The sequence below is a fragment of the Schistocerca serialis genome, chromosome 8 (assembly GCF_023864345.2).
Source record: "Schistocerca serialis cubense isolate TAMUIC-IGC-003099 chromosome 8, iqSchSeri2.2, whole genome shotgun sequence".
Lineage (NCBI taxonomy): Eukaryota > Metazoa > Arthropoda > Insecta > Orthoptera > Acrididae > Schistocerca > Schistocerca serialis.
This window is the reverse complement of record NC_064645.1, coordinates 616,166,183-616,190,151: the sequence shown is the minus strand read 5'-3', so window position 1 is coordinate 616,190,151 and position 23,969 is coordinate 616,166,183. Positions and strand designations below refer to the sequence as shown.

The 23,969-nt window shown below is 43.2% G+C and overlaps 1 protein-coding gene across 1 annotated transcript in view; it reads right to left on the bottom strand.

Annotated features, from left to right (window-relative positions):
* Nucleotides 1-23,969, bottom strand: part of LOC126416037 (nematocyst expressed protein 4-like) — a 221,966-nt gene that overhangs the window by 22,264 nt on the left and 175,733 nt on the right. The gene's annotated exons all lie outside the window — the stretch shown is intronic.

Sequence of the window (23,969 nt, the reverse complement as noted above, 5' to 3'; positions counted from 1 at the left end):
TGCTATCATTTAAAGAAGAAGAACGAGTTTGTGATAATGGAACATATCTGAACCACCTGCGTTCTACTAATGACACTGCACTGTTTGTCGCTGGTATGGATAAACGATGAATGGAAAAACTTACTGAAACCAGTCTGATAGTGGGGTTGAAAACCGATTACAAGGGCACTAAAATGATGTGTGACCAATATCTACTCGAAAGAAAGAAATTCTGTGAATTTTGTTAGTCATTTGTTGCTCCCGCTAAAAGCACTCCTGAGCAAAGTGGTGTTACATTGCAGGACTTCACAGAAGTTTATTTTCGACAGGTGCTCGAAAACCGCTGCCGTCATGGGAAGCTGCCAACCTTTGCGCCAGCGTAGTAGATCCTGACTGCGATCTTTTTACTGTGGCTGAGCGGTTCTAGGCGCTTCAGTCTGGAACCGCGCCGCTGCTACGGTCGCAGGTTCGAATCCTGCCTCGGGCATGGATGTGTGTGATGTCCTTGGTTAGTTAGGTTTAAGTAGTTCTAAGTCTAGGGGACTGATGACCTCAGATGTCAAGTCCCATAGTGCTTAGAGGCATTTGAACATTTTGCAGTCCATTTATAAAGATTACTGAGAGCAACCCATCACCACCAGGCCGGACACAAACCCTCTGATTGGCTATAACGTCCACAACAGCTCGCTTGCGCAGCCAGGGATCATACAAGTTATGTGCCAAAATGCTGGAGTATTGACTCCAAAATATCTTGTTCTTCTTCAAGATTTCGGCAATAGGTCTGTTGCGACTTCGCATTTTTAAGTCTATCTTTTTCTCGATCTTACAACGTTTCGTTTTCTCGAGGGCTTTCAGTTGTTTACAATGACTGCAATTATGTCTTCTCCCTTACAATTAAAATGACGACTCCATTCCTCCCTATTTTCCTCCACGCTGTCGCTTAAGTTAAATATTTATAAGGTACCTTTTTTAGCAACCTTTGACACATCTTAAACTCTCATTTCAGCCAATGGTATGACGCTTCTGTCTTTCGTTTTTTCAATCCAAGAATCACTGCCGTAGAACAAGATATGTGCAGTCATTATTTTGTAAAACTTTGATCTGTGTGTTTCCTCGTCTTGTTCTTTAAGGTCTTATTGATAGTTTCGTGTATGCCCTGAAATTTATTGATTATTCTCTGCACATATTATCGTCAAATGTTTTTTATTCCAGTCTTTGATCACAATATCATTTCTTTTGACGATGACCGGTTTCAGTCAGAAATGACCATCATCAGATCTTTTCTTCACCATGTCCTAAAGATATCATAACCTAAATACCTTAACGGCGGGCTTTTTCCAGTAACTTGTGTTCAGTAAATATTTGTGATGAGCTGGGTGTTTTCCGTCGTGAGCCATAACTTTAGTTTTGGTGGTGGATATTTTCAAGTCGTAGCATTCTCTAGCTACTCCTAGTTCATACAAAGAAAAATGAAAACCTCAGTGACTGAACGTAGCTTCTACTTCATTCTTACCTAGAGTGCTTGATGAGGCCTTTTGTAGGGCTCTGTGTCTCAATCTGCAAAAGCAGGAGCTTTTAGAATCGCATTGTTGTCCGTTTGCCTGTCTGTCTGTCGGACTGTTAAGAACCTTTTTTCGCAGTAACGGGTGGACGTATCCAGGTCAAATTTATGCCACATATTAAAGTTTACAGTCCCTTGGCTGTGTAAAATTTTAAGCTTTTATGTCAATGTAATCAAAAGTTACGGCCATTTAAGTCCGTTATTTTAATATACGAAACTCATTCATCAAAACTTATAAGGCACTTCCCGTTGACCAAGAATTATGAAATTCAGCAAGAAGCAATGTTTCACTGTCCGAGTAAAGTAAAAAAATCTGAAACTTGTTAAATTGTAATTGTAACAATACCAGAGAAGGAAAGTTGCTACTCACCATATAGTGGAGATGCTGAGTCGCGATAGGCACAACAAAAAGATTCACACACTGATAGCTTTCGGCCATTAAGCCTTTGTCAGCAGGAGACACACATACACACACGCACACACATACTCACGCAAACGCAACTTGCACACACGTCTGCAGTCTCAGAGAGCTGAAACTACATAGTTGCGCAAAAAGATTCACACACTCAAAGCTTTCGGCCATTAAGCCTTTGTCAGCACTAGATACACACACACACACACACACACACACACACACACACACACACTCTCTCTGAGACTGCAGACGTGTGTGCAAGTTGCGTTTGCGTGAGTATGTGTGTGCGTGTGTGTATGTGTGTCTCCTGCTGACAACGCTTAATGGCCGAAAGCTATGAGTGTGTGAATCTTTTTACTGTGCCTATCGCGACTCAGCATCTCCGCTATATGGTGAGTAGCAACTTTCCTTCTCTGGTATTGTTACATTCCATCCTGGATTTTCCATAAATTGTAATTATGTCACATAAAATATATATTTTTGCCATTTGAACATACGTCGCGTTCAGCATCCGTCAAAAGTATGATAGACGAACATTGCCGCATGCAAGTATAGAGTGTGAGGTGTAGTCATGTTTTAGTAAGGAAATGAAAAATATTCCTGGATTTTCCATAAATTGTAATTATGTCACATAAAATATATATTTTTGCGATTTGAACATACGTCGCGTTCAGCATCCGTCAAAAGTATGATAGACGAACATTGCTGCACGCAAGTATAGTGTGTGAGGTGTAGTCATGTTTTAGTAAGGAAATGAAAAATATTTTCTTAAATCTTACCTCTCTACATGTATAAACTGAAGTCACCTGCTCACTTCTTTTTATAGGTTGGGGGGGGGGGGGGGGGCCTAGTCTTGCCATTTGAAGGGCCGCCCCCGGTAGCTGAGTGGTCAGCGCGACAGAATGTCAATCCCAATGGCCCGGGTTCGATTCCCGGCTCGGTCGGAGATTTTCTCCGCTCAGGGACTGGGTGTTGTCCTAATAATCATCATTTAATCCCCGTCGACGCGCAAGTCGCCGAAGTGACGTCAAATCGAAAGACTTGCACCCGGCGAACGGTCTACCCGACAGGAGGCCCTAGTTATACATTTCCATTTCCAGGACTTTGTTCGATATCGGTAACAGGCAAAAATAGTTGAGATTCTAGATTCCCAAGATGGATGCATACACGTAATTAAGTTTGCTCGGAGCCCTCCGTGCGCGAGACCTACTCGCACTTGTCCAGTTTTATTTATCTTAAATTACATCGTTCGATTTCTTGTGGTTATGTCCAGTGTGAAATAAGGGCCTTCTCCGCGCCTCCCCTTCCCTACCTTGCAATCCATCCACGCTCATCTCAACCGCCACCGCCCCCCTCCACCACTACCGCTGCCTGGGGCAATAGCACCATCAACTCCTTCGTTGTGGGAGAAGCACTAGAGACGGCTTGAACACGAGGGATCAGAGTACTCGTGGTCTGTATTTACGCTTCTCCAGAGAGTAGCAGTTTGGTCGCGCAGCAACAGTGTGTTACACGAGAGGGGCAGAGATAGAGAGAGAGAGAGAGAGAGAGAGAGAGAGAGTAGGTGTGTGAAGTGCGGCTAGTGCCCCCGGGCCGAGATGACGTCGCATGAAGGCGCCGCCGTCTCAAAATAGCGGCACCTAGGCAAGCGGCCGACAGGCAGAAAGGCGCGCAGGCTATAATTACGCGAGCGACGCCTCGCGGCCACCAGTTCAAGGCCGGCGGGGCCCATGTGGGGAGGCAGCTTTCTCCCTGCCAACGTGACGATCCGCGTACACTCGGCGCGTCCCTATGGCGCCACCTCTGCTCTAGCTAGAGCGGAATCGAGCACCTATCCTAATGGACTTACGAGGTCTGCATGGATGTGGACTTGTGCAGTTGGTCTGTTTGTTTGCTTTGGGGTGCAAAAACAATTCGCCCAAGTCAAAACTATATAACACGAAGACAGAGAGGAATTAGAAAACGGCTACACTTCAGTCCCAATCGACGTAAGAGAAGGCAGCTAGAGACAGCGACGTGGAGAAAGGGCTATAAGATACACCGTAGAGAAACGGAGGAGACAAAAATGGCTCTGAGCACTACGGGACTTAACATCTATGGTCATCAGTCCCCTAGAACTTAGAACTACTTAAACCTAACTAACCTAAGGACAGCACACAACACCCAGCCATCACGAGGCAGAGAAAATCCCTGACCCCGCCGGGAATCGAACCCGGGAACCCGGGCGTGGGAAGCGAGAACGCTACCGCACGACCACGAGATGCGGGCAGAGGTCCAGAGACATGTGCAGTGTTGGATATCCGAGGATACACTCTCTGACCAAAAGTATCCTGACACCCCAATATAGTGCGGAATTGATCGCCAGAAGCCGCGAGAGATGGACCCGCCAGTATAAAAGGAGGCGGGGAAGTATTGCGAGAAGCAGCCACAGTAGAATGGGTCAGCCTGGAGGGATCAGTGGTTTTGAAAGAGGCCTTGTCACTGGATGTTGCCTGAGTAACGAATCCACCACGGACGCTTCAGTCCTTTACACGCACTCCAGTCGACTGTTGGTGATGTGACTGACTGTAGAGGAAACGCGGGGGAACAACCACAGCTAAAATACAGTCTGTATACGGTCGCGACACGCACTGATGTGAAAATTGTTATCGTTTGAGAGTTGGAACGACACTATCGGCGACAATGCCAACTGTAAGACTGATATTGGTTTTTAATAATTTTTCATATTAAAAAAGGCAAAACCAGGGGCGTTCAATAAGTAAATGAACACAATTTGTGGTGTCACCGCCAGACACCACACTTGCTAGGTGGTAGTCTTTAAATCGGCCGCGGTCCGGTAGTATACGTCGGACCCGCGTGTCGCCACTGTCAGTGATTGCAGACCGAGCGCCACCACACGGCAGGTCTGGAGAGACGTCCTAGCACTCGCCCCAGTTGTACAGCCGACTTTGCTAGCGATGGTTCACTGACAAATTACGCTCTCATTTGCCGAGACGATAGTTAGCATAGCTTTCAGCTACGTCATTTGCTACGACCTAGCAAGGCGCCATTATCATTTGCTATTTATCTTGTGATGCATGTACCGTCAGACCGATGTTTACCAATTATGGATTAAAGTTAAGTATTCCAGCAGCTACGTACTTTTCTAACTAGACTCAACTCCTTTAACTGTTCCAGACATCACGCCAGCCTGCGTGAGCTTGAACGCGTGCCTTTCGGCTATCTCATAGTGGCTTGGCCTTCTTGCCAAGTCACAACACAATTTTTTCCTGCTGGCAGGTTGGTTTTATTCAGGATTCCAATACACCGTATTGTTGCCGTCTCTATCGGCTACAGAGCCGCATTTTTCAACATAATCTCCGTTCAATGCGACGGCCTTACACCACCTTACTGGAAGGGCCAGTACGCCCTCATTGTACCCTTCTACTCGCCGACGTCGGAGCCAACGTCTTGCTGCATGAGTAAGCTCCCCATCATCCACGTATTGCTTCAGGCGGAGTGCATCCTTCTTTCGGAAGGTGCGAGCTGCGAGCTGTACGGTAGATGAGGAAGGACAGTCCAGCGCAGTTCTGTAAACTGTCTCAGGTGTGCAGCTTTGTGTAGGGCTTTGCGTGGTCATGGAGAAGCTCGTTTTCATTTTTGTGGCTACGACACCTCGAATGAGAGTGTCCACACGTTCCAGCATTCCAGGAATCACAGCTGTGTGCGGCCGGCCGGCACGCCGGAGATCGGACGGGTTTGCGAGACCTTGTTGCGATGATGACAGACGCCTCGGCCAACGACTCACCGCGATTTTGTTCACTGCCCGGTCTCCGCAGATAATCTGCAAGCCCCTCTGAATATCTGCGATGCTATGGTATTCCACAAAAAAAAAAACTTCAATGACAGCTCTCTGCTTGGAAAGCACCTCCGTTACAGACACCACTTTGAAGGCTACCTACAGCGCCGCCACCTGTCGAAACTTCATAAAATTATAGGGACTGAAGGCGAATATTCCACGATGTCCCAAAACAAATTCTGTATTTTTTTAATCGAAATTGGCCGAGAAAAAGGTACCTGCTGCACCTACTTACTGAACGCTCCTTGTAATTATTTTTTGCGACCTAAGCATTAGTAAACTATCAAGAGACATCGACGATTGTCAGATAAATGTGAAAAAAGCTTAATCTCACTGATTCAGTGATATAACCTACAACTTATTCATTGTTTCGAATATGTGCTTTACTGCAGCTGATTCCGCTGGAATCAAAGGACTCCAAACACCCGGACGCGCGATATCCGTGTATTTCTGTTGCTTGCCTGTTCTGGTTACGCCAGGCACTTACCTTAATGTGTAACGCTTTTTTGTGCGGTCTAATGATTTGCACGCTCTTACACTTCACTCGTCTTCCTAATAAATGAATCGTTTTGAAGTGAATCTAAGGTTCTTACCGTTTGTAACTCATATGTAGCAACAATCGTGGAATTCATTTCTTCTGTGTTGGGAAACAGTTTTAGTGCCTGTGACGTTTTATTATCACGTCTTCAACTACAGATGTTCTGGCTTATTTGGTACCACGTCCACAGCGAAAGTTCAGATCTTCCACTGTTTACTAGCCACTTTTTGTTCTTAAATGAAAACGACATTCCTCAATAAGGTCTGTAGGTTCCGAAAATCGTAGAGAAGCTGTCCTGTGACGTATTCATACCTCACAGCGTCTATAGAAAGCTAAAGAAAGTCAAATGTTGTGTCAATTTTTAGTTAGTGCCAATTTTAATGCACTACATATGCTCCCTGTTGTGAAACCTGTGTTACAAATAAATATAATCGAGATACTTCATTTTTAGGTGACAAATAGCTGTTTATTTTTATGCTCAATGTTACCTGTTTTGACCAGTAGACCACTATCAAGCCGAAGACAGACAAAAACTTTGAAGTACACAGCTCACAATATGCTGACAAAATAAAAATTATGGAGTTAAATAAAGTAGATTATCACTAAAACATTTGACGTAAACAACTTCCACGTAGGTAGAAAAACATGGCATCTGTTACAATGAATTATCTCCAAAAGACATATGTAGGTGACCCACACAAGACGATCATGCATTTCAAACTGAAGAAAATTGTAGCGATCTTGCGTAAAAAATTAAGCACAAAGATTAAAGGTAAGTAAATTACTATGAATCTTGGGCAAAGATCTTTAGAGAGTATGTGTAACACAGACTTACACTGCTAGACTGGCAATACCGTATATAATATCATTGGTGTCACTAAAGAGTAGCAGTACGGCGGCGAGTGCAAAGCCCGTGTAAACAGCTGTTTAAGCACTGTAAACTGTCGTAAGGAACGGGGACGAACTCGCATAACTAAGTTACCTTTAGAGTTTTGACAAAATAGATGAGTAGTGCTTAGCTGTAATTTCTCGTACAGCGGACGGAAGATACAAGGAAAGAAACATGTCATAATGCAAGAGTAACTAGAAACATCTTACATATTTTTGCTTTGTGCTGAATTTGATACTAAATAATTACATTACAGTTTGTCTTATCTGAAATACCGTCAGTGATTAAATAGTTTATGTACATTTTGAGGTATTTATAAATCTAGTATTAACAGACGTAGCTCAATTATGTGTTGATCAACTTGGCCCTTTCTTCGTATTGTATGCTCGTTACCTAAGTTATGCTATAGGTAGCACGTGCTACTTGTCATTGCTAACATGTGTCTTTATTCATTTGAGTGATCTCACGAAAACTACGGTCTGCTTTAAAGGTGTGTATGTAACTTGATGTTCTTCCCATAATACGATTCTGCAGTGTATGTGTTAACCTCAACTAGTATGCAAATTCTATATTCCGACATAATTGAAGTAAATAAGTGTGACTATAACAGAATTTAAATGTTTATTTGACACTACAATACTGAACGGCTGGGCAAGCATGGGCAAAACTTGTAGTGACTTGGTTGTGCCACCATTGCCTCGGTTGCCTCGTCTCATTATTTTTCGGAATTGTTGTCAGATGTATGGTCACAATTCCCATTACATATTCTCCAACTGATGTTTCACATTTATGACGTAGTTTGTTGAAACCAGTAATGTAACCCCTTTTCTTTTTTTAAAAAAAAAAAAAAAAGAGAAATTTTATGTACTGTACTATGGCTCCACTACTGTAGTGTCAAATAAACATAGTACACAAATATTTGTTGAACTGCAGAACTTGATTACACTACCTCGTAAAGTTTACAACGTCATTTAGTTTCAGAAAATTGTAGTAGTATCACACACAAACTCGCTGACACCACCAACTTACATCATCAAATGTCACGCTTCAGTAAAAGATGTGTCATTCATGAGTGAATATGAGGAAACTAGTGATTTTTAATCATATCAATCAAATGAGCATGTAAATTCCCTGCAAGTAAAAGAACCAATGCAAATGGAGAAAGACTTATTAGTTTATGCAGAGAACATGACATAGTTCTAAAAATCTACATTTTTCAAAAAACTCCCTAGGAAGCAAACTACGTGAGTACCCCCGAATCCAGTCTGCTGGGAGAAACAACTTGACCACGTTGCTATAAGCAGGCAATCTACATCAGAAATACTCAATGTAAAAATTGCTAAGAGTGCAGGTTTAGATTCAGATCACTATCGATCAATCGTTAAATTGAATATTAGGCCAATATATAAAAGAAAGAGCCAATATCAACCTAAAAAGTTTGACACTCAGAAATTAACTAAGGAAGATAATTTCAGGACACTTTTGGAAAAGGAAACACCTAAAACATGGGAAAAACTTCAAAAAGACGTAGTACGGACAGTAGAAGAAACCATTCTCCTTACCAAAAAATGGAAACATGCCTGGTGGAATGATGAATGTGACGAACTAATCCTAACAAGACAACGAGCTTGGAACATATGGAATGCAAATAAAAATGATGAAAATAGGAGCTCCCTAAAAGAAGCCCAGAAGCAAGCATTAAAAGGCCTTAAAAAGATCAAAGTACAATACATGAAAAACCAACTAGCATCAACAGTCTCTAACTTCAAACAGAACAATGCTAGGGATTTTTACAAAACTTTCAAAAGTAGCTTAAAGAAATACACTCCACCTAGTCTATTTTTCACGGACCCAAAAACGCAGAAAACTGCGTACAATAGCACAAAGAACTGTAGAATACTTGCCGAATACTTTGAACAACTACATAACTGTGATCCACCGAAATAAAAATTTAATTTCCATATTGTAAACCCACCACCACCGGACTCAAATCCGCCAACCACAGAAGAAATAAAAGAAATCATAAAAGACCATAAAAATAATAAAGCACCTGGAGAGGATAATATAGTTGCTGAACTATGGAAGTACTCTAGTGACAACATGATACAATGTCTATCAGAAATACTCAAAGAACTCTGGACAACACACAGCTTACCACCAGAATAGACGTCTGAACTAATACATCCACTACATAAAAAAGGGAAGAAAACATACCCTACCAATTATAAGGGAATCTCCCTCTTACCAGTGATCTATAAGATCCTGTCTAAGGCGCTTTTAAAAAGAGCAGAAGAAATACTTGACAAACAACTAGGAGAGTATCAGGCTGGATTTAGGAAGGGTAGGTCATGCGCAGGACAAATACTAAACTTAAAGAACACAATAGTAATGAGGAAAATCATGAACTTAAAATATGTAATTACTTTTGTGGATTTTAAAAAAGCTTATGATTCAACTGACAGAAATACATTGCTTGATGTCTTGAAAGAATTGCAACTCGAGACTAAAACAACTGAAATAATTAAAGCAACTTTGACAAATACAAAATCGAAAGTAAAATTTATGGGAGGCTCTCAGGATCGTTTGAAATAATGTCAGGTGTCCGACAGGGAGATGGTTTGTCTCCTCGGCTTTTAAATTGTGTGTTAGAGAAGGTAGTTCGAGAATGGAGGAAGGCCATCAACTAGGAAGAAAAACCAAACAAGATCACTGTCGACTGTTTCGCCTTCGCAGATGACATGGCATTGATTACAGATTTGCTAGATTTGCTGCTGGTAAACCTTTCGGGATGTGAGGTCGTGGTCCAAGAAACTCTTCCGCTTCTGACGTTTCGTCCAGGACTGCGCTGGACATCTTCAGAGTCGGCAAGACTCAGCGGAAGAGTGCCTCTGAAGATGTCCGGCGCAGTCCTGGACAAAACGTCAGAAACAGAAGAGTTCCGTGGACCACGACCTCACATCACGACAGGTTTACCAGCAGCTATGTCATCCGGTCGTGGAAGCCTTCATTCTATGATCGCCAGATAATGCCCAAGAACAAAGAAGAAAACTGCAAAAACAAGCAGCCAAAGTTGGACAACAAATATCCTTTGAAAAAACAAAGTTCGTGACAAACATCTATGACGCTCCTCAAAACATCGCAGTAGACAGCAATACAACACACAAAACAGATTCTTTTAAATACCTAGGAGAGTGGATTACATACAATGTAAAAGAAAAGACAGCTATAGAAACTAGAGCGCGCAAAATCGAAAGAGTGTTTCAGATGACCAAAAACGCTTATAGCAAAAAACCATTGCCCTGGAACAAGACACTACCAAACAGTGGCCAGACCTGAAGCTGTCCTAACAAGAAATGGAGATCTTGAGAAACTAGAGATGGCCGAAAGAAGAATTTTAAGGATAATACTGGGAGCTAAAAGAAACGATAATGCTGAATATAGGTTAACACCAAACCAAGATTAGCTACATACTGTGTTTATTCGTGTACATAACGTAATAATGCATGTTACAAGAAACAATCTGATATGAATACCACAAGGCAGTGCACTCAACACCAGCACTGCATCTAGCTACACTTGGTCCACCTCCATCTGAAGATGAGCCTACAGGGGCTCGAAAACATGTTCAAGGTTGAATAAATAGTAAAAAAGCGACTGGTTGCATATTCATTACCAGATAAACGCCAGACTAGTTTGTAACTGCTCAAAGGAATGTGCAGATAAAATTCCGCGCTAATGATAATTGGTTTGCAATGGGGAAACAAACCGCATGAAAGACTGTTTGTTTGGGCTGACTCAGCTAGACAATACAAAAAGGAAAGAAAAACTGCGCCTGGCGACTCTTAGGAGAGACACCATAGAATTATATAAAGTGTGTGTGTGTGTGTGTGTGTGTGTGTGTGTGTGTGTGTGTGTGTGCGCGCGCGTGCGGGCAGTCGTGTGTGGAGACATTCGTGTACTGGTCCTGCAAGTTTGATTACGTTTGTCTGTAGTCAGCTAAAGCCTTCAGCAAGGCGATGGTCGGTTTTTACCTATTCTCATGATCATCTCTTATTGATACGTGTGTGACAGACGCCGGAAGCGGTGTCAGAAGTGAAGTGCCGTAATTGATAGAAGCTACGCAAATCTACTTGCCCCTCCTCCCCTCTCCCCTTCACCATCCCCTCACTAGCACCAAATTTTCTGGCTGGGCTGTCACTGCCCGAACCTGTCTTGGCGAAAGGAATTCCTTTCCCGGCCTTGGCCCGCTGCTGCGCTGTGGCCAAGCCAACACAATGGGCTGGCGAGGAAACCCGCAAACCATTGTCCGCCGCCAAGCGTAGTCCACCTCTCATGCGTCAGCCACACAAAAGAATTTTTAATCGTTACTCTCTTCACGACACGCCATGGTGCAACTACAGATGGGACGTGGTGGCTCCGTGAAAAATCGCCTCTGTCTGTCAGCAGAGACACCGAGGCCTGGACTTACCGTTTCTGAAAGCTCTTCGCCAGAATGCCTCTGAGATGCGGTCACGCGAGTTACCCCAAGCAAGACTTCCTCGACTGTCACTTTTGCAATACCTTACCATCGTGGCAGTAGAAGTCACAGCGACACAAATAATGCTACCACAGACTGGTTTTAATACACAAATTTTTTGTTATGGTATACAGTCCGAAAACTGGTCTGATACAGCTCTCCGCGCTACTCTGTACTGTCCAAGCCGCCTCATCTCACCGTAACTACCGCAGTTTGCATCTTCTCGCACTGTAATCAAAACTTGGTCTTCCGCGACAATTCTTACCACCTCGTATCCCTATGTAATCAGGTACACTGTTCCTTGATGTCTCGGGAAGTGTCCTTCAAAGCAATCTCTCTCTTTAGTGTTGTGTCAATAACGTCTTTTCTCCCCTGTCAGATTCTCTACCTTTTCATTTGTTTACCACACATCTAATGTATAGGAACTAACGCAATTAGTCAAAAATGTTGAAATCTTTTTGCCACCCGACAGTTCTGTATCATTTAGAAATAATGTCTCCAATTTTCAGAGTTTAATTAGTGCTACAAATGATGTAGAAGCCATCTTGTTTCATAAAACGCGCAGTGCCACGCCAACGTTTCTACATGAAGCTCTCCTTGTTCGCGATATTTTATTATTTCCTGCTATCAGAGAAGACATCTGTAAAGTATTTTAACGTTCTGATCCATTTGCGATGCGATTAAATACGATTTATTAAAGAAACGCACAAATGGTGGAATCTAATATCCAAACGAAAGCTTTAATAACTTCATCTAGAAGAGATGCCCCGAGACAACATTTTGCTCATCTACTACTGTTAAAGTTTCCTCCTATGATGGTTATCTGGTGTTCAGTCGTGGTGACACGGGAAGAATCAGGACCAACTGAAGCACGCTGCTTCACTGAAAACCTACTGAAGAACAACGATGATGGTGGGCATTGCTAGTCCTGAAGTTTCAGTAAAGGATATTGGCAAAAGGGCGCGTCAGAAGGACAAGACTGGAAGAAAAAAGCTACATGAAAATCAAAAAAGGCAAAATGTATGGTTATGGCCAACATCATGATACTTGTTTTTGGCATAAATGCTAATAAGATCTTATTTCTGTGTTCCCCACAAATTTCATTTTTCAGTGTATAAAGAAAATTTTCTGTTGAATCATTACAGACAAAAAGACAAAATTTGGTACTGACTTTGAATACGCAGCTTCATTTAGTACAAAATTTTTCAGAGTGCATTACTGACAACTTTCTTTAAATTTATGTGAAATAAAAATTGTTATGTATCATACAAATAAAGTTAAAAAACTGTTGCGACAATTTATATGACATTAAAAAACTGGTTCACAGATTTTTTTATCTAATACCTAAGAATAATCTCGAATGAAAAACAGCCCACAGTTGCACTAAAGTATGTTGATTTTAAGCCTTGACCATGGTTTCTGCTGTAATAATATACCCTTCTTCGGAAGTCATACACACTAATAAATGAAAAATTTCTTAGCCCAGCGGCTGCGTCAAGACCAATAAAATAACTTCAACAGACGTAAGCCTGTTTCGAACATTAAGTAAAATTACATTTTGGTCTTGACGCAGCCACTGGGCTAAGACATTTTTCATTTATTAGTGTGTATGACTTCCGAAGAAGGGTATATTATTATAGCAGAAACCATGGTCAAGGCTTAAAATAAACATAATTTAGTGAAACTGTGGGCTGTTTTTCATTCAAGACAATTTGGTAACGGTTTCTGTTGTCGCTGCCATGATGAAAATAATGTACTAAGAATAATCTACAACTTTTTGAAAGTGACAAGTTAAGTAAAGCTTGAGAAAGTATTCGTCAGGTGATAGTATGTGTTCTAAATATATACAGCAACGTCTTCATCAAATCATTTGACAGAGTAAATTGAAAAATAAATAAATAAAGGTCCGGATAACATAATGCTAACATGTACAAAATTTGGTTCAGTTATATTTCAAACATTAAAAGTTACATTAGGCATTTTCTCATATGTCTCCCCTTAAATAAAGAACAACAATTAAAACTCTTAGCAATGCGTCGTAAAGCATTAATAAAACCACTTGTGACTGGTGGGGAATGCCAATTAGTTTTTACACTTACTCTCGCTCTATGCAGCCACAGCAAGTCTTTTAATTTAGATGGTAAGCTGTATCACATGTAAATCAAATTTTGTTACTGTCTGCAGTGTCTGTGTTTAACGGTGTACTATGCAATGCTCATCAGATACGGATGAATATCTGAAGGAACAGTCGCAGCTGCGATATACAGCTGTGTGAAATTTAAGAAATGTGTTTGCAGTTGGAGTCTGGAAGCGTGCTCGGACAGCCAAGTCATTGATGCGACCGCTCGCATAAAACGGGAAATTCAGGTTCGACTCCCGGTCGGGCAAAAATTTTTGTATGACGCCAATAAGTTGTACTGCTGGAATCTTAACGTATTCTTGTTAATTTTATTCTCTGTTTTGCGTTTTCTATTGATATAAAATGACTGTGCTTCGTAATTGAAGCAACTTAGATTAAAATATCCATGTACAAAATCGGTAAAACCACAGTATTACGTACAAGTACACTTCTGGAAATGGAAAAAAGAACACATTGACACCGGTGTGTCAGACCCACCATACTTGCTCCGGACACTGCGAGAGGGCTGTACAAGCAATGATCACACGCACGGCACAGCGGACACACCAGGAACCGCGGTGTTGGCAGTCGAATGGCGCTAGCTGCGCAGCATTTGTGCACCGCCGCCGTCAGTGTCAGCCAGTTTGCCGTGGCATACGGAGCTCCATCGCAGTCTTTAACACTGGTAGCATGCCGCGACAGCGTGGACGTGAACCGTATGTGCAGTTGACGGACTTTGAGCGAGGGCGTATAGTGGGCATGCGGGAGGCCGGGTGGACGTACCGCCGAATTGCTCAACACGTGGGGCGTGAGGTCTCCACAGTACATCGATGTTGTCGCCAGTGGTCGGCGGAAGGTGCACGTGCCCGTCGACCTGGGACCGGACCGCAGCGACGCACGGATGCACGCCAAGACCGTAGGATCCTACGCAGTGCCGTAGGGGACCGCACCGCCACTTCCCAGTAAATTAGGGACACTGTTGCTCCTGGGGTATCGGCGAGGACCATTCGCAACCGTCTCCATGAAGCTGGGCTACGGTCCCGCACACCGTTAGGCCGTCTTCCGCTCACGCCCCAACATCGTGCAGCCCGCCTCCAGTGGTGTCGCGACAGGCGTGAATGGAGGGACGAATGGAGACGTGTCGTCTTCAGCGATGAGAGTCGCTTCTGTCTTGGTGCCAATGATGGTCGTATGCGTGTTTGGCGCCGTGCAGGTGAGCGCCACAATCAGGACTGCATACGACCGAGGCACACAGGGCCAACACCCGGCATCATGGTGTGGGGAGCGATCTCCTACACTGGCCGTACACCACTGGTGATCGTCGAGGGGACACTGAATAGTGCACGGTACATCCAAACCGTCATCGAACCCATCGTTCTACCATTCCTAGACCGGCAAGGGAACTTGCTGTTCCAACAGGACAATGCACCTCCGCATGTATCCCGTGCCACCCAACGTGCTCTAGAAGGTGTAAGTCAACTACCCTGGCCAGCAAGATCTCCGGATCTGTCCCCCATTGAGCATGTTTGGGACTGGATGAAGCGCCGTCTCACGCGGTCTGCACGTCCAGCACGAACGCTGGTCCAACTGAGGCGCCAGGTGGAAATGGCATGGCAAGCCGTTCCACAGGACTACATCCAGCATCTCTACGATCGTCTCCATGGGAGAATAGCAGCCTGCATTGCTGCGAAAGGTGGATATACACTGTACTAGTGCCGACATTGTGCATGCTCTGTTGCCTGTGTCTATGTGCCTGTGGTTCTGTCAGTGTGATCATGTGATGTATCTGACCCCAGGAATGTGTCAATAAAGTTTCCCCTTCCTGGGACAATGAATTCACGGTGTTCTTATTTCAATTTCCAGGAGTGTATTTTGGTGCCTCTGACGAAATTGTGGAATTCTGTGATTTAGGTTAATTAATGTGTCATCTCGATAAACTTCCAGAAAACTGCTAAAACCAGCGGTTAATGTGTACTGATCGTACTCGGGATTGGCCAAGTACAGTGAACGTACAATAGTTATGTTTAAGCGTGCAGCATGTGCAGTGTACGAAGTTCGCCGACGAATTTTGCTTGGCATGTGCAAGACTATGTTAGACAAGAGGGATCTTTGTTATATGCCAAAGTCAAATATATGCCAGAGTCAAATGTTGAGCAACGTTATTAGATACCCAAGTGTAAAGTGGTGACTTCATTGAGATTCTTTTCATGTGAATAAATTAGCGGTGCCGCGAGGCCGCATTCGATATTGTGAAACGTGTCTGAAAGTGTCTTATGTAAAACCTTCCTAGTATATTCTTTCTAAATATAAATGGGGTGCCAAGTTTGAAGATCTTTCATCAACGCAGTAGCTGGTGTAGCCAGCGTGAAAGACAACCAGTGATATCCGATGACAGCGAGAAATTATAGTTAGCTTACAGCGCTACACCCATGCTGTAACGACACAGAACAATTGTTAATCATGACTCTGCACAACACGCCACGGCACAACTGCAGGTGGAACACGAGAGTTGCATAAAATATATTTTCTGTCAGCAACGGCTTTAAGATTTTCGTCAGGACGTTTTAATATTAACATCCTTAAACTAGCGGAGTGTCAACTTGATTAAAATCGAAAAGTTTTGTAATACTAACTTCAGTTGACAGGTAGAACGTAGGTAATTGGTAAGGTGTTAGGAATAATTTTGATCAGCTATTATTAGCTAATTAGCGTAATACTCGACCTAAATTAATAATCATACAATTTCTCAAACAAAAAGTATGCTCAGTTAATCGTATTCAAATTGAACAATATCTGTAAGATAAATAAACAATAAAAGGCTTTTACTAACTGGTTTAATTAAGCAACTTTTACTTCCAAAAATTAATGATACTTTTGATTCACTGGCATTTATATAACCAGACCACTGGAGCCTTGGAACAGCAATAAAAAGTAATCAGGAAAACAGTTAATGCAGAATTTCAGCAGAGAGGAACAAACATAATTAAGAATGAGCATCTAGAAAGTTAAAAGACCAGTTTAGACAACTGGACGGGAGGTGCCAGTTATATACTTTGAAGCATTTAAAGATTACAGCAAATATACACAAAAGAGTTACGGTTCGACGCCGCGGAAACTACGTTATGCATTGGCACTCCCGAAGTCATCGTTTATACTAAGAAAAATAAAGTGTTTATAAAAGGTATGCAGCTGAGAGAATAATTTAAAAGATTTAATTCAGTACTCACCTGTTACCATTTGACCCAGATGGAGACAACGAAAATGTCATCACGATAAATGAAATTGATAAACAAACACACGAAATATTAATCATGGCAAGCAGCATCAAGTGAATGCTGAATGTCAGTTTTCTGGGGAGATCCGCAGAGACAATTTTAGTATAAAATTCCCTCCAAATATTCCCCCCCCCCCCCCCCCCCCCCTCTGTGATCGCCCTGCAGCACCTGTTTCATAGCCCGCGATGTCGTGTGTCCGAAAATTATCCGCTTAGGTTAACATCCTTAAGGCGCTTCTCGAAATTCAGGCCTGCCCTGCCGGAATTGCACCGGAAGTAAAAGCCATGAAGTGGAACTTTCCCACTCGGTCACAATATGGAATCATATAAGAGAGTAAAGCCGCTAGCCCCACCATCGGTGTTATGTCCCTACTCCAGTAAAGTGTATTTAAAGCGTAGACGATAGTTCTGTCAGTTGGGATTACACAACAGTACACGTGCTGAAAATTATTCCCGCAGTCGTTCCATATAATGAGTGCTTTATATAACACAAATAAATTTAAGTATGTTAAATATTCTGATAATTAAGCTAGAAAATGATACTCCAGTTGCTCACCATATACTCGCAACATTACAACTGCATGTTCAACAGCCTGGTGTTCTTATTTTCAAACACAGTAAAACCGGCACAGATCATGTACGTTATCCGGCCAAGACGTCAATGTGAATTCACTATGACGCCCCTCAAACCACTGCAGCACGATTCTGACCCTGCAACACGCACTACATCTCGCTGGAAGATGTCATCGCCGCAGGGGGAGAGTTCAAGCATTAGGCGATGCAAGTGGTTCGCAGTAATGTTCACGTAGTTCAGTGCTGTTATGATGTCTTCGATTACCACCACAGATCCCATGAAGGCCCAACTCAAAGCATCTTATAGCATAATTCTGCCCTCGCCGGCCTGGATCTGTGTCGCTGTGCATGTTTCGTGCAGCCACTCGTCTGGATGACGGCGTGTAAGGACCCAACCATTCGACAGGCGACATGTTTATATTGATGCAGTCACAACTGACGACGTCGTAGGGTCAAACTCGGGAACACCTAGGGGTCGTGTGACGTATAGCTCCAGATTCAACAATGACCTTGTGCCTGTACAAGCGCTGTACTCTGTCGTCGTATCTGCCACAGATCGCTGCCTATCCTGGGTTATGCAGTGGGAGATCCTCCGACCGCTATGTTTTGTGATCAGGCATGGTCATCCAATATATTACGGGCCACTCTTTATTTCACCATCCTTCAGCCACTTTCCATGGGCGCTCACGACGGTAGTGCACCAACAAGCGACCAGCTTTGCCGTTTTAAAGATTCACGTTTCAAGCCGCAGCGCCACAACAATGTACTCTTTGTCAAAACAGCTTATATCAGTGGATTTCCGCATTTGCGGCCCGTATCTTCGCTATAATGAGTGCCCATTCGTCTCTCTTCTGCTTACATTCTTTCTTTACTGCGTCACGTGCTCGCAACATCACCAGAAGGAATTCAGCCTCGCTATGGGCAGAGGGCGTAACGTTTTGGCTAATAAGTGTTGTTGCAGCTGTTGGTAGTTCGGAAACTAGTGTGATGCAACATTCCATGCTACTCATTCCCTATCAAACTTTTCATCTCTGCGTAACTATTAGATCCCATATTAATTTGAACCTGTTTACTGTAATCATACCTTGGTCTTGCTCCACAATAATTTTTACTCCTCCAGTACTAAACTGGTATTGGCCTGGCAAAATGTCTCGCCACCTTGATGACCAGACCAAACTGAATATTCCATCCATGCCCCAAGACGTGTCTTATCAGTTGATCCCTTCTTCCAATCAAGTTGTGCCATAAATTTCTATTTTAGCCAATTCCATATCGAGGAAGAAAGGAGGAGGACCGAACTACAGACGTGGACCATGAGGCAACAGAAGAAACATGCTCACTCGTAACGTGTGAAAGGCAATGAGTTAAAATTTCAATTTGAATCTCCCTAACCGTTCCTGAGAAAAAGCATCCTGAACAGACTGACCAATAATACACTACTGGCCATTAAAATTGCTACACCAAGAAGAAATGCAGATGATAAACGGGTATTCATTGGACAAATATATTATACTAGAACTGACATGTGATTACATTTTCACGCAGTTTGGTTGCATAGATCCTGAGAAATCAGTGCCCAGGACAACCACCTCTGGCCGTAATAACGGCCTTCATACGCCTGGGCATTGAGTCGGAGAGCTTTGATGGCGTATACAGGTACAGCTGCCCATGCAGCTTCAACACCATAGTTCATCAAGTGTAGTGACTGGCGTATTGTGACGAGCCAGTTGCTCGGCCACGATTGAGCAGACGTTTCCAATTGGAGACAGCTGGAGAATGTGCTGGCCAGGGCATCAGCTGAACATTTTCTGTATTCATAAAGGCCCGTACACGACCTGCAACATGCGGTCGTGTATTATCCTGCTGAAATGTAGGGTTTCGCAGGGATCGAATGAAGGGTAGAAAATGGCTCAAATGGCTCTGAGCACTATGGGACTCAACTGCTGTGGTCATCAGTCCCCTAGAACTTAGAACTACTTAAACCTAACTAACCTAAGGACATCACACACATCCATGCCCGAGGCAGGATTCGAACCTGCGACCGTAGCAGTCGCACGGTTCCGGACTGCGCGCCTAGAACCGCGAGACCACCGCGGCCGGCATGAAGGGTAGAGCCACGGGACGTAACACATCTGAAATGTAACGTCCACTGTTCAAAGAGCCTTCAATGCGAACAAGAGGTGACCGAGACGTGGTAACCAATGGTACCCCATACCATCCCACCGGGTGATACGCCAGTATGTCGATGACGAATACACGCTTCCAATGTGCGTTCACCGCGATGTCGTCAAACATGGATGCGACCATCATGATGCTGTAAACAGAACCTGGATTCATCCGAAAAAATGTTTTGCCATTCGTGCACCCAGGTTCGTCGTTGAGTACACCATCGCAGGCGTTCCTGTCTGTGATGCAGCGTCTAGGGCAACCGCAGCCATGGTCTCCGAGCTGATAGTCCATGCTGCTGCAAACGTCGTCGAACTGTTCGTGCCGATGGTTGTTTTCTTGTAAATGTCCCCATCGGTTGACTCAGGGATCGAGACGTGGCTGCACGATCCGTTACAGCCATGCCGATAAGATGCCTGTCATCTCGACTGCTAGTGATACGAGGCCGTTGGGATCCAACGCGGCGTTCCGTATTATCGTCCTGAACCCACCGATTCCATATTCTGCTAACAGTCATTGGATCTCGACCAACGCGAGCAGCAAAGTCGCGATACGATAAACCGCAATCGCGATAGGCTACAATCCGACCTTTATCAAAGTCGGAAACGTGATGGTACGCATTTCTCCTCCTTACAACTTAAAAGCTTATATTTATCACGCCGTAAAGTGACCATAGACCTTAGTATGTGACACAAATTTTAACTTGATACTTCTACCAGTTCCTGAGGAAAAGGGGTTCCAACAGTGCGACACAAAGACTGCCAGACACGTTTAGGCTGTTGCATTAAGATCGTTGCGTTTTTGTTTTGCATTTTGGTATTCCGGTTGCTATAGGTTTATTTACCGACTGTCCTTTTTTATTTGTAGTTCAGTGTTGTTATTTGAGTTTACATATTGTCGTTTGGAGATAGTCAGTGGAGCTATTAACGCCAGAAGTGGAGAAACCTGAACATTTTCTACATATTCTTCTGACTGAGTTCAACAGAGCGACGACAACAGCCAGAACCACTTGCACGGTGTACGGGGGTAATACTACTGGACAGACCACAGCAAGAAAATGGTTCTCCCGTTTTAAGGAGTTCGTTTTGACATTAATGACCCTCCACGTTCTGGTAGACCTTCGGGCTTTGGTGAAGATCGTTTAAATGCATTAGTTCACAAGATCCGTGTCAGTGTACTCGAGAACTGGCAAATGTGATGAACTCTGATTATTCCACCACCGTGCGACATTTTCATGCAATGGGGAAGGTTCAAAAATCGGGCATATGGGTACCGCATGCTCTAAGTCAAAATCACATAAATCAGCGGGTGACCGTAAGTACATCTGAGCTTGCTCGTCATCAGTTGGCTCGCGAACAACACCGACCATTCCTATCCTGTATCGTTTCTGGTGACTTTATGCCTGAGCCGAAACAAAGCAGCAGCTCTCCGTACAAAGAGTTACGCGCGTCCACAAACGACAGTGCTAGGCATCTGGTGGAACAGTGACTGTGTGATGTACTAAAGGGGCTGAGACCACGACTGCTGACATTTATTGTCAACAAGTTAGACGTCTTTCAGACGCATTCTCTGCTGTTGTTGATGTGGTCTTCAGTCCTGAGACTGGTTTGATGCAGCTCTCCATGCTACTCTATCCTGTGCAAGCTTCTTCATCTCCCAGTACCTACTGCAACCTACTTCCTTCTGAATCTGCTTAGTGTATTCATCTCTTGGTCTCCCTCTACGATTTTTACCCTCCACGCTGCCCTCCGATGCTAAATTTGTGATCCCCTGATGCCTCTTGCTCTGCTAGGCTGACAAAAATCACTATAAAGGTGTCTGCTTGGGAAACCGTTCCCCACCCACGTTATTCACCTGAGCTTGGGCCTTAGATTTTTACCTTTACCGCTGTTTATTGAACTACCTTCAAGGAACTTCCTTTGCGGATTCAAATGTGCTCCGACATGGTCGACGAGTTCTTCGCCTCAAAATCACTTGATATCTACAGTCACGGAACCGGAATCTTACCCCAGCGTCGACAGACTGTTGTATAAGTATTGAAGAAGAATATATTATTGTCGACTAAAGTGTCTGTTATGCGTATCTTGCGTTTATTAAACTTATGGGAAAACGCTATGAACTTTGGCACCAACCCAGTGCGTAGATACCAGGTGTACCGGTATGAAATGAGCGTTTTTTTGTGAAAATGAAACACTAATTTTGAATAGAAAAGTAAAAAAATATTTATTCGAAGTACTGACCATTGCTTTCTATACATTTTGACGACCTTTCTGGCAATTTGTGGACACCACACCAATAGAAATGTTCGTCTTTTGAAGCAAACCAATCGGACACCCAATTTCCGACTTCTTCGTAGGAATCGAAGTGTTCCTCAGCCAATGCGTGTCCCATTGACGAAAACAAATGGTAGTCGGAAGGGGCCAAGTCTGGTGAATACGGCGGGTGGGGTAGCAGCTCCCAGCCAAGTGTTTTGATTGCATACTGAACCAATTTTGCTTTGTGTGCAGGTGCATTATCGTGTAAAAAAATTACTGTGCCATGTATTCTGGCCCATTCTGGTCTTTTTTCGATCAATGCATAATTCAAATTGATCATTTGTTGTCTGTAGCGATTAGTAAACTTGACTAGAAGAAGGGATCGGTTGGTAGGACATGTTTTGAGGCATCAAGGGATCACAAATTTAGCATTGGAGGGCAGCGTGGAGGGTAAAAATCGTAGAGGGAGACCAAGAGATGAATACACTAAGCAGATTCAGAAGGGTGTAGGTTGCAGTAGGTGCTGGGAGATGAAGAAGCTTGCACAGGATAGAGTAGCATGGAGAGCTGCATCAAACCAGTCTCAGGACTGAAGACCACAACAACAACAACAACAATAACAACAAGCGATTAGTATTCACAGTTTCACCGGGTTATAGATGCTCTTGATACACCACACCTTTATGATCCCACCAAACACAGAGCACTGTCTTCTTGCCGAATCGATCTGGTTTTGCAGTCGATGTTGATGGTTGTCTCTCAGATTAACCCATGATTTTTCCCGTTTAGGATTCTTAAAATAAATCCATTTTTCATCGCCAGTACCAATGCGATGCAAAATTGATTTTCTTTCATGTCTTTGAAGCAAAATTTGACAAATGGTTTTTCGGTTTTCCATCTGTCTTTCATTCAATACATGTGGTACCAATTTTCCACACTTTTGGATCTTTCTCATAGCTTTCAAATGGTCAGAAATTGTTTGTTGTGCAACATTTAGCATTGCTGCCATTTGGTTCTGACTCAAAGTATCATCTTCATCCAATTCGGCGTCTTCGAACTTTTTTGGTGGTCTTCCACGTTTTTCATTTCGTACATCAAAATCATTATTTGTTGTGCAACATTTAGCATTGCTGCCATTTGGTTCTGACTCAAAGTATCATCTTCATCCAATTCGGCGTCTTCGAACTTTTTTGGTGGTCTTCCACGTTTTTCATTTCGTACATCAAAATCATTATTTCTGAACCGTTGAAACCATCTTTTGCATGTTGCTTCTGATAGAGCATGTTCACCATATGCCTCGACAAGCATTCGATGCGACTCTACAGTACTTTTTTCAAATGAAAAACAAAAAATTAATCCTTTCCGCAAATCATCACTTTCTGGTAGAAAATTCGACATTGTTAACACGATGAAACATATGATGTTTGCTCCATGACTTGATGTATACTAAATATCTTTGACAGATATCATACCAACCAAACAAAATAAAAGTAAGGCTCGTTCACAACAAATGTTCCCTATCGACACATTTGTATCTTAACTCTCATTTCATACCGGTACACCTGGTACATGCATGCATACATACATTCATACATACATATAACAAAGTGATCCCATAAGGGTTCCGTTTTTACCGACTGAGGTACAGAACACTAAAAAGGAGAGAAGGATGAAAAGTAGTTTTCCTGCACCAGAATTCCTAATTTGAACGTTTATCGCCTCGGCTGGTCGATTTACGAGACGAGGCGTGAGAAGAAGCAAATAAAAATTAATTCTGTTGGCAGTGCGATGTCCCTGAGGCGACCCCGGAGCGCTACCAAAACAAAGCAGGGAACCGGTCGTTTTC